Source organism: Crinia signifera, chromosome 3 (genome assembly GCF_055691185.1).
Source record: "Crinia signifera chromosome 3, ASM5569118v1, whole genome shotgun sequence".
NCBI classification, from domain to species: Eukaryota; Metazoa; Chordata; class Amphibia; order Anura; family Myobatrachidae; genus Crinia; species Crinia signifera.
This window is the reverse complement of record NC_139219.1, coordinates 181,029,801-181,043,711: the sequence shown is the minus strand read 5'-3', so window position 1 is coordinate 181,043,711 and position 13,911 is coordinate 181,029,801. Positions and strand designations below refer to the sequence as shown.

Genomic DNA, 13,911 nt, shown 5'->3' with positions numbered 1-13,911 from the left:
GATGTAATCTGTAAGGATAATTTTTGCGTACCCAGACTCACATAAAAATGTGGCTGGTTCCACACATCAAGGTATCTTTTAATCTTTAATGCGTACCCAACTCACAGTTAAGGAGTATGGTATCCTCACATAAAGGTATCTTTTGACCAAACGAATAAATGCCAAGGGGATGCGTACCCCAACTCACTGGTAAAGATGCTGTACAAATCACATCAAGGTATCTTTCAGGCCACTCAGCTGGTATATCAAAAGTGCTTTTAATGACTTCCACATCCAGAAGTACACAATATGTAATAAAATCAAACAAAGTAATCACTGTGACTGCCGTGAACAATAGAACAATGGTGCAAACTAGGAGTCTACAACCTGGGTGGTCTTCCGGATGATCAGGCCAGGGAGTAGGTCAGTCAGAGTTCCAGGTTCTAGCAGTCATCTGGGGATCACCTTCCTCTAGGTACACACGACGCGTTTCGATCCTGCTCTGGGATCTTTTTCAAGTGTATAGAGGATAAAATTGAATGGGTTTATATACCCATATACAGGAAGTGACAGGACTTCCTGTTTCCTGTGCTGCACAAAATTCTACAAACATTTAAATTCATAAAAACATCCAGTACATAGTGTTACCTAATGTACATTATATCTGATAAGCCCATAGTCACATATCCCAAAAATATGTAAAGAAATCAGGGTTCCCAACGTATTTAAAAGGACGCTGGACACCGCGATACCGGAAGTGTGGTGCGTTCCACTGCACCCACTTCCGCGTGTCACGCTGCCGGAGGTTGTATGCCGCGCTCTTAGAGCCGGCGGGATGGAGGCTGTGCGCTATAGATATGCGCGGCGCCTCTAGATGATGTGTGCGTGTCAGCACAGTTATAGGTAAATCCTATATTCAGCCGGAGACCCGGAAGTGCGCGCGATGTTCGTGCGCGACGCTTCCTGATGAGGTATGCGTTCCAGCAAATAAAGGAAGTGTGCGTTCCAGCACACTCTACGGTAGACTCTATATATAGAGAGCCAGCAAATGGGGAGCGCGCGCGATATTAAAGCGCAGCGCTTCCTGATGCAATAAGCGTTCCAGCATATCTAAATTTGCGTTCCAGCTAGTTAAAAAACGAGCTGCCATACAACAAAATAAAACATGCAGCTTAAAAATGTTAAAAGGTTAAAAAAATCTATTGGGAGAGATGACTAGGGGCTGTACAAAAATACAAAAGTACAAACATACAAAATCAACATACACATATACATAATAAAAAAGCATGTATAGTATAAAGCGTCCGTGTATTTCATTATTTCTTCCTGATGGCTTGGATGCAATGCTACAGAAAAAGAGAAAGAGGCATGCCTAAGGATACATAATAAAAAAAGTTCATAATAAAATAATTTCTCATAAAAACCATTTTAGTTCAAAATCACTATTGTGGCCACCCGGAAATAGTGTATTGAATTTGAAGATATATTCCATTTCGGCTTTTGCCAGTTTACTTGCCACATCTTTATCTCTTAAATCTGCACTCACGGTTTTTAACCCAAAAAAACCTGATATATAAGCAGGTGAACACTTGTGTGCAGTTTTAAAATGGGCGGATAATGCATGTGTTTCGACTCCTTTTTTTATATTGCGCACATGCTCGGCAATACGGACTTTTAAAGCCCTTGACGTACGGCCGATATAAAACTTGTTGCATGTACATCTAATAGCATATACTACATTTTGGCTATTACAAGTGATGAAATCACAAATTTTTACCTCTTTCCCATTTATAAAAATTTCCGTGATTTTGTTTTTTCCTTCCCCATTTATATGTCTACATGGTAAGCACAAACCGCATCTATAAAAGCCCATTGATCTAATCCTCCCAGGTCGAACTGGAGGTTTTAATTGGCTGGATGTCAGTTTGTTTTTCAAATTAGGTGCCTTTCTGTAGATGCAAGTTGGTTTATCTGGGATCAGATTTTTCAGTATAGGGTCCTTATGCAGTATTGGCCAGTGTTTCTTAATGGATTTTTCGATTTCCCTATGTCTAGGGTTATATCCTGTTATAAAGGCAAACTCAAATTTGTTATCCTTTGTTTTCTGAGCCTTGGATTTGACTGTCATTAGAGTATTCCGGTCTATGTCTTTCACATTTTGGATTGTAGTTTCCAATAGACTCGGTTCATATCCACAGGCCAGAAATCTTTCCTGCATTTCTTTTGTTTGTGTATCTAGTACCTCTGGTTCTACACAGTTTCTCTTAAGCCTCTTGAACTGGCCACTTGGTATGGATTTTAACCAGTTGTTATGATGACAGCTGGTGGCCTGTATATAAGAACCTGAGTCTGTCGGTTTCATAAAGTTCTTAGTGTAGATGCAGTTTTGTTTAATGTAAACCGTGATGTCGAGGAAATTAATATTTTCCTGACTTTTTTCGAAACATAATTTAATGTTTTTGTCATTGTTATTTAATGATGAACAAAAAAGGTCTAAATCAGCATCACTCCCACGCCAAATGAAGAAGATATCGTCTATGTATCTGACGTAGGACACAAGGTTCGCTCCCCAGCTCGTATTTGCCCAGATGGTATTGGCCTCCCAGTCCCCCATAAAGAGGTTGGCATAGCTGGGGGCGAACCTTGTGCCCATCGCCGTTCCTGTATTTTGAACATAGAACTCATCTTTAAACAAAAAGAAATTATTTTTTAGGATAAAGGAAATGCCTTCTATGATGAATTCTTGTAATGTAGAGTTAAGATTGGACTCTGATAAAGCTTTAGTAGCTGCCTCAATACCATGACTGTGATCTATAATAGTATACAAAGATGACACGTCGGCAGTCACCAACGTGTCACCTTCTTGCCACTGTATCCCATCAAGTGTCCTAAGAAAATCACCTGTATCCTTCAGATGTGACCGATTCTTGACCACCAAAGGCTGCAAATGGTGGTCAATAAATTGTGAGAGATTGGCCGTCAGGGAGCCTACCCCCGATATAATGGGTCTCCCCGGCGGCTTTTCCAGGCTTTTATGTACCTTAGGAAGCACATATATTACTGGAGTGATGGGATTTTCTGGAATGAGAAATTTACTCTGTGTCTCAGTGATGGTTTGATTACTACAGAATCTTTCTATTAGATTTTTTAGTTTTATGACTGTAGTTTCAGTGGGATCTTTTTTCAGCTTGCTATAGACATTAGCATCTCTTAATTGTCTATACACTTCTCCTTCGTAGTCCTCCAAATTCATGAGTACTACCCCCCCCCCTTTATCTGCTGGCTTCACAATGAGGCCGTTATCTTCCTTTAAGTTTTTAAGGGCCTTTCTTTCTTTAGCAGTGAGATTATTGTTATATCTTTTGCTATTTTTAGACAGGTTCTCAATGTCATCTTGCACTAGGGTGCAAAATGTTTCAATGTATGGGCCCTTAAGATGTTTAGGGAAAAAAACGGATTTTGGTCTAAATTGACTATTGGTGGTATCTAAATCGTCACTGGAATTCTCTTTGTCAGCGAAGAACTTCTTAATCGTTAGTTTCCTAACGAAACGCTGTATATCCAGAAACGTCTCAAAGGGTTGGATATCGTTTGTAGGCGCAAATTTTAAACCTTTGCCTAACAAGGAGGTTTCTTCTTTAGTTAGGTTATGATTACTCAAATTGAAGATTTTTGTCATCTTCAATTGTTGAGAATCTGCATTTAGTAGGTTCTTTTTTGGCCTTTTGCGGTTGTTATGTTTACGTTTATTGTCTCTATTTCTAGAGTGTTTGTTTGTTCCTCCCCTTTTACCTCGCCTCGTCTTATTTGTTTTTATTTCCGTTGAGTTCTCCAGCCTCCTCTGTCTAAAAAAGGGGTCCTGGGTGTTTGATCTAATTCTGTGAAGCGGTTACGCCATTGGGGGTCTGGATCACTGTTCCTCAGATTTCTTCTCTCAAACAGGTCACTATGGTTCTGTTCACGCCTATATGAGTTCATTTGGGGTCTATTGTGGGGGTATCTGTTTTTTTCCCCTCTCGTTTTTTCCAATCCCCGTGATGGATTAATGGGATTGCTATTCCACTGATTTCTATGTGGTTTATTGATCTCTCTATTATGGATAGGTGGACCATAATGGATAGGTGGGCCATAATGACTTGGATTGGCGTTACCATTGGTTTCTCTGGCATATATATGATTACCATAATGATCATTATATTCATTCCTTTTTTTATCCCTTTTGTTGTTAATTTTTGGGTTTCTAGATCTTATATATTGTGGGGTAGGAGGTTCTTCCGCTGTATTGACTAAAGCTTTTTTTATATCGTTATCCCGATGAAATTTTTTTAATTTTTTTGTTGCTAGCATTTTTTCTACTTTACTAGTACTAGAAATAATCCTATTCTCATACTGTTTATATTCAGGTGATGCATTAAATGGTGTCACTAGTTCTTTATACTTGGTAATTTCTTTTTCAATATTTACCAATTCTCTCTTCCTCTCCTGAATAATTAAATGCATGAGAGAAAAAGAGCATTCATCGGTTATTGTGTTCCATTTATTTTTAAACTCCTTGTCTGGAGTAGTGAATGATGCTTCTTTTTCTATTTTAAGCCCTTTCGGAATCAATTTATGTGCCAGGTATTCCTCCAGGGTCGCAATTTCCCACCATGTTTTGCAATCCCTGATCAGCACTTGTTCTAATTTCCTCATGAGATTCTCTAAATCATCGTCATAAAGATCTACAACATCCTCATTTTTGTTGAAAACATTTTGAAATTTTGACAATCTGCATTCTCTTGCATGAAACATGTTTTTTTGCAGCCTAACGGTGATACCAAAAAAAGGTGAATTTACAAGAATACAACACAATTGGTAATTGGATCACCCTCGGGCGCAGCTGCTGGTGAGTTTCAAACACTTATTGAGGAGTCACCACTCCCCCAAAAACATAGATACACACAATTTTATAAGTGGAAACCCTCTAGCGCTTAAACATGAACAAAAGTACTTCCCTTTATTGGTTTTTAGATGCTCCTGTGTAGACAAGTATGTAGGATAGATCGTCCTTGTGGTGAATTTTCGTAGATGTTTTTTTAGTCCATGTAACAAACAAAAAGTAATAAGGACGTCAGTTTCATCCACACCACAATAAATGGTTCTACACCCGTGCAAAAATAGATGGAGACTGTGCAAATTAATCTTCCTCTATCCAACACAAGGAGCAGACAGATGTAATCTGTAAGGATAATTTTTGCGTACCCAGACTCACATAAAAATGTGGCTGGTTCCACACATCAAGGTATCTTTTAATCTTTAATGCGTACCCAACTCACAGTTAAGGAGTATGGTATCCTCACATAAAGGTATCTTTTGACCAAACGAATAAATGCCAAGGGGATGCGTACCCCAACTCACTGGTAAAGATGCTGTACAAATCACATCAAGGTATCTTTCAGGCCACTCAGCTGGTATATCAAAAGTGCTTTTAATGACTTCCACATCCAGAAGTACACAATATGTATGTAATATGTGAAGCCAGCAGATAAAGGGGGGGGGGTAGTACTCATGAATTTGGAGGACTACGAAGGAGAAGTGTATAGACAATTAAGAGATGCTAATGTCTATAGCAAGCTGAAAAAAGATCCCACTGAAACTACAGTCATAAAACTAAAAAATCTAATAGAAAGATTCTGTAGTAATCAAACCATCACTGAGACACAGAGTAAATTTCTCATTCCAGAAAATCCCATCACTCCAGTAATATATGTGCTTCCTAAGGTACATAAAAGCCTGGAAAAGCCGCCGGGGAGACCCATTATATCGGGGGTAGGCTCCCTGACGGCCAATCTCTCACAATTTATTGACCACCATTTGCAGCCTTTGGTGGTCAAGAATCGGTCACATCTGAAGGATACAGGTGATTTTCTTAGGACACTTGATGGGATACAGTGGCAAGAAGGTGACACGTTGGTGACTGCCGACGTGTCATCTTTGTATACTATTATAGATCACAGTCATGGTATTGAGGCAGCTACTAAAGCTTTATCAGAGTCCAATCTTAACTCTACATTACAAGAATTCATCATAGAAGGCATTTCCTTTATCCTAAAAAATAATTTCTTTTTGTTTAAAGATGAGTTCTATGTTCAAAATACAGGAACGGCGATGGGCACAAGGTTCGCCCCCAGCTATGCCAACCTCTTTATGGGGGACTGGGAGGCCAATACCATCTGGGCAAATACGAGCTGGGGAGCGAACCTTGTGTCCTACGTCAGATACATAGACGATATCTTCTTCATTTGGCGTGGGAGTGATGCTGATTTAGACCTTTTTTGTTCATCATTAAATAACAATGACAAAAACATTAAATTATGTTTCGAAAAAAGTCAGGAAAATATTAATTTCCTCGACATCACGGTTTACATTAAACAAAACTGCATCTACACTAAGAACTTTATGAAACCGACAGACTCAGGTTCTTATATACAGGCCACCAGCTGTCATCATAACAACTGGTTAAAATCCATACCAAGTGGCCAGTTCAAGAGGCTTAAGAGAAACTGTGTAGAACCAGAGGTACTAGATACACAAACAAAAGAAATGCAGGAAAGATTTCTGGCCTGTGGATATGAACCGAGTCTATTGGAAACTACAATCCAAAATGTGAAAGACATAGACCGGAATACTCTAATGACAGTCAAATCCAAGGCTCAGAAAACAAAGGATAACAAATTTGAGTTTGCCTTTATAACAGGATATAACCCTAGACATAGGGAAATCGAAAAATCCATTAAGAAACACTGGCCAATACTGCATAAGGACCCTATACTGAAAAATCTGATCCCAGATAAACCAACTTGCATCTACAGAAAGGCACCTAATTTGAAAAACAAACTGACATCCAGCCAATTAAAACCTCCAGTTCGACCTGGGAGGATTAGATCAATGGGCTTTTATAGATGCGGTTTGTGCTTACCATGTAGACATATAAATGGGGAAGGAAAAAACAAAATCACGGAAATTTTTATAAATGGGAAAGAGGTAAAAATTTGTGATTTCATCACTTGTAATAGCCAAAATGTAGTATATGCTATTAGATGTACATGCAACAAGTTTTATATCGGCCGTACGTCAAGGGCTTTAAAAGTCCGTATTGCCGAGCATGTGCGCAATATAAAAAAAGGAGTCGAAACACATGCATTATCCGCCCATTTTAAAACTGCACACAAGTGTTCACCTGCTTATATATCAGGTTTTTTTGGGTTAAAAACCGTGAGTGCAGATTTAAGAGATAAAGATGTGGCAAGTAAACTGGCAAAAGCCGAAATGGAATATATCTTCAAATTCAATACACTATTTCCGGGTGGCCACAATAGTGATTTTGAACTAAAATGGTTTTTATGAGAAATTATTTTATTATGAACTTTTTTTATTATGTATCCTTAGGCATGCCTCTTTCTCTTTTTCTGTAGCATTGCATCCAAGCCATCAGGAAGAAATAATGAAATACACGGACGCTTTATACTATACATGCTTTTTTATTATGTATATGTGTATGTTGATTTTGTATGTTTGTACTTTTGTATTTTTGTACAGCCCCTAGTCATCTCTCCCAATAGATTTTTTTAACCTTTTAACATTTTTAAGCTGCATGTTTTATTTTGTTGTATGGCAGCTCGTTTTTTAACTAGCTGGAACGCAAATTTAGATATGCTGGAACGCTTATTGCATCAGGAAGCGCTGCGCTTTAATATCGCGCGCGCTCCCCATTTGCTGGCTCTCTATATATAGAGTCTACCGTAGAGTGTGCTGGAACGCACACTTCCTTTATTTGCTGGAACGCATACCTCATCAGGAAGCGTCGCGCACGAACATCGCGCGCACTTCCGGGTCTCCGGCTGAATATAGGATTTACCTATAACTGTGCTGACACGCACACATCATCTAGAGGCGCCGCGCATATCTATAGCGCACAGCCTCCATCCCGCCGGCTCTAAGAGCGCGGCATACAACCTCCGGCAGCGTGACACGCGGAAGTGGGTGCAGTGGAACGCACCACACTTCCGGTATCGCGGTGTCCAGCGTCCTTTTAAATACGTTGGGAACCCTGATTTCTTTACATATTTTTGGGATATGTGACTATGGGCTTATCAGATATAATGTACATTAGGTAACACTATGTACTGGATGTTTTTATGAATTTAAATGTTTGTAGAATTTTGTGCAGCACAGGAAACAGGAAGTCCTGTCACTTCCTGTATATGGGTATATAAACCCATTCAATTTTATCCTCTATACACTTGAAAAAGATCCCAGAGCAGGATCGAAACGCGTCGTGTGTACCTAGAGGAAGGTGATCCCCAGATGACTGCTAGAACCTGGAACTCTGACTGACCTACTCCCTGGCCTGATCATCCGGAAGACCACCCAGGTTGTAGACTCCTAGTTTGCACCATTGTTCTATTGTTCACGGCAGTCACAGTGATTACTTTGTTTGATTTTATTACATATTGTGTACTTCTGGATGTGGAAGTCATTAAAAGCACTTTTGATATACCAGCTGAGTGGCCTGAAAGATACCTTGATGTGATTTGTACAGCATCTTTACCAGTGAGTTGGGGTACGCATCCCCTTGGCATTTATTCGTTTGGTCAAAAGATACCTTTATGTGAGGATACCATACTCCTTAACTGTGAGTTGGGTACGCATTAAAGATTAAAAGATACCTTGATGTGTGGAACCAGCCACATTTTTATGTGAGTCTGGGTACGCAAAAATTATCCTTACAGATTACATCTGTCTGCTCCTTGTGTTGGATAGAGGAAGATTAATTTGCACAGTCTCCATCTATTTTTGCACGGGTGTAGAACCATTTATTGTGGTGTGGATGAAACTGACGTCCTTATTACTTTTTGTTTGTTACATGGACTAAAAAAACATCTACGAAAATTCACCACAAGGACGATCTATCCTACATACTTGTCTACACAGGAGCATCTAAAAACCAATAAAGGGAAGTACTTTTGGACACAATGCAAATCACAGATGGGACAAAATCAGGCGCACAATAAACTCAAAGTCAATGATACTATCTAAAAAAGAACCACAGGGGAATAAATTTAAAATTTATAACAATTTTGCTGCTCCTAAAAGTGATTCTGTAACACTCAAATTTAAAGCACAAATAATTTTTTAGGAGAAAAGGAGCGCAATTGTCATAAAAATCAAAACATTTATTAATACAGTAAAAAATATATATAAAAATGTAAATTTCTGAATAGCACTGTCCATAGGTACACACATGGGGATTTAGACTTTCCAATTTCCGTATAAATGGGCTCAGATTTTATAGAGCGAGAATAATGTAAAGTTCCAGTATAACAAAAAGCTGGCAATGCCAGATAGTTGATGTTGGGGTCGGTACTCCAAAGTAAGGAGATTTGGTGTTAATGTCAACACTCTCAATCGACAGAGGTTGTGTCGACACCGATAAGAATGTACTTGGGTCAAACAGTTACTGGAGTGGAATAAGAGCTCACCAGTTGTTGAGACACTGTCTCCGGGGCTATTAGGAGACCGCACTAGGGCGTTTTTTCAGGCTCCTGCCCTGCTGACAGCTCCGGGACCTGGATCAGCTGCACACCCCGTGTGCAATGTGTGGGGCGTCTGTCGACAATCCTCAGGTGCAGGGACCGCTTTCAATCCGCTTCCAGGCAACAACAACGCTGCCGTTTGTACACTCCCGGCTTTGAGCAGATGGATAGCCGTGCGAGTTCAGCATTAACCTGGGTAGCAAGTGATCTGCCTGGGACGTTTTTCCCAACGTAGGAATGAAATGTCCCACACTTGTCAATTGGATCAACAGGGTCTTGACGCGTTTCTCTGGTATAAACCAGTTTCCTCAGAAGATCCCCCATTGTTTGGTGGCACCATATTTAAGTGTAGATCTACCAATCAGATTCCTTTTGTAATCAACACAGGTCACTTAATTAGAGTACATTTCCAATATCTTCCCCTGTGTGTAACATGCATTATTTTATATATATATATATATATATATATATATATATATATATATATATATATATATATATATATATATATATATATATATATATATAAACACAGATAGTTACAATACATTAATAAGAAGTAAAAACCAAATACATATATAGTATCATGAACATATAGGTTTCTATGTTTGGGATGGCAAGACATCTGTTTATAACTAGTCCCAACAGGCTACACCTGCATTGGTTCGCTAATTAGTAATGGCAGTATTAGATAAAAAAAGAGTAAAGTGGAGAGAAAATCAAGTCTCTCTAAAACCATAGCTATTGATTGAGGTTCTCCCGTGGCTCAATCTGTAAATACCACGGTCAACCAACAGAGAGTCACAGCTTCGCTCCCCATACATCACACTTCAGAACACCCTAGGGAAAATTATTTGAATCACAATATAAATTTAATTTTATACATTGTTGTTATTAAATCTTAGTTCTTAGTACCTAAAAAAATATATAGAAAACAGAATGTAAGGAGTCAAAGAGGATGGGGACTTAACTATTAAGGGATAGTCCATTCATTTATTGATTCCTTAGTTATTAAACCTTTATTAACCTGATATCTAGATAGATAATATTGTTTCTAAAACTGTCATGATCTGGTGAGAATCTACCATGGCTCCATCCGTAGATCACCACGGCTGTCAAATTATGGAGCCACAGGTTCGAAACCCACCCTCCACATGCAGATAGACAGACATTGGGAAAAAATAAATAAAAGGGGAAGAAGGAAGCAGGTCCAACCAAAAATAATTTTCAACACTTTTCTTCTGTCCAGTATATTCACAATAGACATTCATTTCCCAACTACTCAAACCCCCACATTATTAAGTTCAATAGATTTGTTAAACCCTAAAGGAAATAAAGACCCCAGCGAAAAAATCCAGAATGCCTCTCTTTTACACAAATTTTTAAATCTATCCCCACCTTCTTGGATATTGCACTAGAAATCAAAGATGATAAAATCACTACCTCCACGTTTATAAAAGAAGTAGATTGTAATAATTATCTTAACTTCAAGAGTTGTCACCACCGCCCCTGGCTTACCAATATTCCAAAAAGTCAACTACTTAGGCTTAAAAGAAATTGTTCAGATAATGACTTTTTTAAAAACAGGCTGAGGATATGATAAGATCTTTTCAAGAACAAGGGTATCCATCAGACCAACTAGATTTAGTTCTGAAGGAGGTTTCTAGAGTAGATAGGGCAATGTTCTTTGAACCTAAAATATGCTCCAAAAAGACCATTTCTGACCATACAAATGAGCTGGGGTGTAATTCAATGTTCGTTTCAAAATATAACTCCCAATCTATGAAAATAAAGGAAATTATAAATAAAAATTATAGAATTCTTAAGAGCGATACATTTCTGGCCTCTACTCTACAGGAAAAACCAAGAGTCATTTTCAAAAAGAACAATAATCTTAAAAATATTTTAGCACCTAGTCATTTTCATCGGGATACCCACCTAACTCTTAATAAACCACCCCTAACTGGATGTTTCAAATGCGGCAGGACTAACTGTATTACCTGCAGGTTTCTTTTGAATAGAAGTACCCAGTTTGTTTCCTCCTCTAATAAATCTACTTTCAAAATAAAGAGTTTTATGAATTGTGCATCAAGCTATGTAATCTATCTGATTACATGTAATTGTGGCCTACAGTATGTTGGCAGATCAACACGTACATTAAATATAAGGTTTCTTGAGCACCGGAGGAATGTCATCAATAAGGTTCAAACACATAGCATCTCGAGACATGTAAAGAGCCACCACGCAGGGAATGTTGAGGTGCTAAGACTCCAGGCAATTGAACAGATACCCGTCTCTGAGAGAGGTGGGGATAGATTTAATAATTTGTGTAAAAGAGAGGCATTCTGGATTTTTTCGCTGGGGTCTTTATTTCCTTTAGGGTTAAAAAAAATCTATTGCACTTAATAATGTGGGGCTTTGTTGGGAGTCTTGATGGGTAATGAGTGTCTATTGTGAATATACTGGACAGAAGAAAAGTGTTGAAAATTATTTTTGGTTGGACCTGCTTCCTTCTTCCCCTTTTATTTATTTTTTCCCAACGTCTGTCTATCTGCATGTGGAGGGTGGGTTTTGAACCTGTGGCTCCATAATTTGACAGCCGTGGTGATCTACGGATGGAGCCATGGTAGATTCTCACCAGATCATGACAGTTTTAGAAACAATATTATCTATCTAGATATCAGGTTAATAAAGGTTTAATAACTAAGGAATCAATAAATGAATGGACTATCCCTTAATAGTTAAGTCCCCATCCTCTTTGACTCCTTACATTCTGTTTTCTATATATTTTTTTAGGTACTAAGAACTAAGAATTAATAACAACAATGTATAAAATAACATTTATATTGTGATTCAAATAATTTTCCCTAGGGTGTTCTGAAGTGTGATGTATGGGGAGCGAAGCTGTGACTCTCTGTTGGTTGACCGTGGTATTTACAGATTGAGCCACGGGAGATCCTCAATCAATAGCTATGGTTTAAGAGAGACTTGATTCTCTCTCCACTTTACTCTTTTTTTATCTAATACTGCCATTACTAATTAGCGAACCAATGCAGGTGTAGCCTGTTGGGACTAGTTATAAACAGATGTCTTGCCATCCCAAACATAGAAACCTATATGTTCATGATACTATATATGTATTTGGTTTTTACTTCTTATTAATGTATTGTAACGATCTGTGTTTATATATATATATATATATATATATAAAATAATGCATGTTACACACAGGGGAAGATATTGGAAATGTACTCTAATTAATTAAGTCACCTGTGTTGATTACAAAAGAAATCTGATTGGTAGATCTACACTTAAATATGGTGCCACCAAACAATGGGGGATCTTCTGAGGAAACTGGTTTATACCAGAGAAACGTGTCAAGACCCTGTTGATCCAATTGACAAGTGTGGGACACTTCATTCCTATGTTGGGAAAAACGTCCCAGGCAGATCACTTGCTACCCAGTTTAATGCTGAACTCGCACGGCTATCCATCTGTTCAAAGCCGGGAGTGTACAAACAGCAGCGTTGTTGTTGCCTGGAAGCGGATTGAAAGCGGTCCCTGCACCTGAGGATTGTCGACAGACGCCCCACACATTGCACACGGGGTGTGCAGCTGATCCAGGTCCCGAAGCTGTCAGCAGGGCAGGAGCCTGAAAAACCGCCGCAGTGCGGTCTCCTAATAGCCCCGGAGACAGTGGGGGAAATTTACTAAAGAAAATTTGTAAAAAATAGGTGTATTTGTATCCAGAAATACACTCATTTTTTTCATTTACTATCCCGAAAATACGGCAATTCGTAGTCGTATTGATAACACATCAATACGACTACGAATTGCCATATTTTCGGGATAGTAAATGTCAAAAATAAGTGTATTTCTGGATACAAATACACCTATTTTTTTTACAAATTTCCTTTAGTAAATTTCCCCCAGTGTCTCAACAACTGGTGAGCTCTTATTCCACTCCAGTACCTGTTACCCAAGTACAGTCTTATCGGTGTTGACACAACCTCTGTCGATTGAGAGTGTTGACATTAACACCAATTCTCCTTACTTTGGAGTACCAACCCCAACATCCCCTATCTGGCATTGCCGGCTTTTTGTTATACTGGAACTTTACATTATTCTCGCTCTATAAAATCTGAGCCCACTTATACGGAAATTGGAAAGTCTAAATCCCCATGTGTGTACCTATGGACAGTGCTGCAATTTATGGTTAAAAACTCTGTTGAAACTATTGATATACGAACTTGCAGAAGTGTCCCACATATGTCATTGTGATAATCTTTATTTTTATTTCTATTCAAAAATTTACATTTTATATGTATTTTTTACTGTATTAATAAATGTTTTGATT

The 13,911-nt window shown here is 38.5% G+C and overlaps 1 long non-coding RNA gene across 1 annotated transcript in view; it reads right to left on the bottom strand.

Annotated features, from left to right (window-relative positions):
• Window positions 1-238: 238 nt before the first annotated feature.
• The window catches only part of LOC146062620 (uncharacterized), a 29,861-nt gene continuing 16,188 nt past the window's right edge, over window positions 239-13,911 (bottom strand). Inside the window, exon 3 of the long non-coding RNA XR_014471423.1 lies at window positions 239-1,325. This is a non-coding gene — a long non-coding RNA (uncharacterized LOC146062620). The remainder of the gene's footprint in view (window positions 1,326-13,911) is intronic.